Source organism: Lactuca virosa, chromosome 5 (assembly GCF_052849685.1).
Source record: "Lactuca virosa cultivar CGN04683 chromosome 5, Lactuca_virosa_CGN04683_v6, whole genome shotgun sequence".
NCBI classification, from domain to species: domain Eukaryota; kingdom Viridiplantae; phylum Streptophyta; class Magnoliopsida; order Asterales; family Asteraceae; genus Lactuca; species Lactuca virosa.
The window spans coordinates 380,603,807-380,606,332 of NC_136430.1; the positions used below are offsets into that span (position 1 = coordinate 380,603,807).

At 25.3% G+C, this 2,526-nt stretch overlaps 1 long non-coding RNA gene across 1 annotated transcript; it reads left to right on the forward strand.

Annotated features, from left to right (window-relative positions):
* Positions 1-279: 279 nt before the first annotated feature.
* LOC145114732 (uncharacterized) lies at positions 280-713 on the forward strand. Its single transcript, XR_013711179.1, has 3 exons — positions 280-393; positions 479-550; positions 618-713. It is a non-coding gene; the product is annotated as an uncharacterized LOC145114732 (long non-coding RNA).
* The last annotated feature ends 1,813 nt before the right edge of the window (positions 714-2,526 follow it).

Below are 2,526 nucleotides of genomic sequence, written 5' to 3' on the forward strand. Positions count from 1 at the left end.
ATCGTAATTTTCTAGTGTATCAGAATCTGTTACATGTAGGGAATTAAGGATTTATGCTTTGGTGCTACAATAAAGGTCTAAAATTTCCAATTTTGATAATAATTTCGGCTGATCCTTGTGGTCGGATTTACTGCTACTTGTAAAACCTTAAATTGAATTTTTTTTTTATCTGCATATTCTATTTGTTGAATTACCTATGTAGCTAAAAAGGATACATTAAACAGTCTGTTTGATTTAGTCATGCCATTCAATTTTTAAACATTCCTTATGCATATGCAGGTGGTTGATTTTTGCTGTGGGGCAAATGACTTCAGTTTCCTTATGAAAAAACACCTTGATGAGATGGGGAAAACCATGTGCTCTTACAAAAATTACGATATTACCAGACCAAAGGTATGGTATGGTATGCACTTCCCTATGTTAATATATTTTTGGATTTGTTGATTCATCAGTATTGCTATTGCTATTTTGTTTGCAGAATGATTTCTACTTTGAGAAGAGGGATTGGATGTCTGTTCGTCCAAAAGAATTGCCAAAAAGCTTGAAATTGGTAAAGATCATGTTGATTCCTTTTCTCTTTAGATTGTGTTTCTTATAATGTATTCTTTTTTTAGCAGATCATGGGACTAAACCCTCCATTTGGGAAAAATGTTGCTCTTGCAAACCAGTTTATACAACAGGTAGTTAAATTTATGCCTAAGCTTATCATTCTTCAATTCATATTTGTTTTTTATAAATTCTTGAAGCATTTTATTATTTGTTTTATATGGTAATTCCAATTCAAGTGGAATTTTGGGGTTTTGAGTGATATGGAGATCATCGTGTTTCTTTCAAATGGTCTGATTGATGCAGCAAAGGGACTGATTCAAATGGTCTGATTCATATTTCAATTTATGTTTTTTTTTCTTCTGATTTAACACTTCATTTATGTGGACAGTGCAGGATCTTGACAAGGTTGAATTCTGAAAAGGTATCAAGTATGTTTATGTAGATACTTTAATGGATGATATTGGTGAGATTCCAATTCTATTGGAATGGAATCACGTATTCCAATTCTGTTGGAATGGAACCACGAATTCCAATTTTGTTGGAATCACAGAAGTTGATGCTTAAAGAACGGCCCACAAAATTGAAACGGACCACATTATTCTTTTAGAATGTATTAGTCTTTGTTAGATTTTGATGTTTTCTTTCCCGTTTTGAAAGTTTTTTTCTTTAACAATAAATGTAATTCTTAACAATTGTTACCCGTATTCTATAAGAAATAATGTATTTTTTGTTTTTATTCTTCAATTGATTGTTCAAGAATTTGTTATTCTACAAGAAGTTCAAAAATTTATGGCTCAAGAATATTTTTATTTTTGAGTAAATAATTAAATAAATAAACATATTCTGTCAGAATGTCCGAATTAAAATAGTTATAATTCGTAAAATCGGATTTTTAAAATTAATAGAATATATGATCCGTTAAAATATGCAATTTTCCTTTATTAAATCTATATTAATTGACTAAAATACCCTTGTAATTAAATTAGTTGATATTTTTCAATTACATTTAATTCAATAATATATATTAATCACTTTCTTAAAATAAGTAAAATTGATTGGCCCACAGTTATGAATACAATAACACAATAATTACTTTGAATAGAATAACCTAAGCCTATATATATATATATATATATATATATATATATATATATATATATATATATATATATATATACTAGGCGAATGCCCGCGTGTTGCGCAGAAACACCTATATAGTTGAAATCTTTACAAATATATGTTTTTTTAAATATAACAATAACGTTGTTGTTAAATTTGATATAATAATTTGTATACTAAATTGATAAAATATATTGATTATTTTGAATTATATGATAATATATATACATCTATTATAACTGTATAATCTCAACAGTTTGAATGATTTCTACCCGCGAGTTACTCATGAATAAAATTAAATATAGTATATGATTTAATGTTATTTATTGTTGTTATTATTGTTAATTAATTTTTTAAAATTTATTTGTTTAACGTTTTAATTTCTATCATTATAATTATTTAAAACTTCAAACATTGTTTTTTGATTTTAAATGTAACAATATAATCATTTATATAGAGTTATATTTAGCTATTGTTATTGTAAGTTATTTTAAGCTACTTATTTAAAAACTTTTAACGATTATACAAATATCTTTAGGAAATATTTTAGTTAAATAGAGATTATAATTCAGTTTTTGCATTTAACACTACAATTTATCACTTTTAACTATTCACAAAATATTCATTGGGTTTTTTAAGTGGAACTGAATTTTATCTTTAAGTTGACACTATAATGTTATATTTAAATTAACAATTTAAGTATTTGTCCAAACTGTTCAAAAGTTGTAACTTTAAATTGATAATGGTTTACATACAACAACATCTTAATCTAATAAATTAAGTATAATCTGTTAAAAATTAAAGACATAACTATATAAGTAGAAGTAAAGATGTTATTTTAATATTGAAATTTAGTTT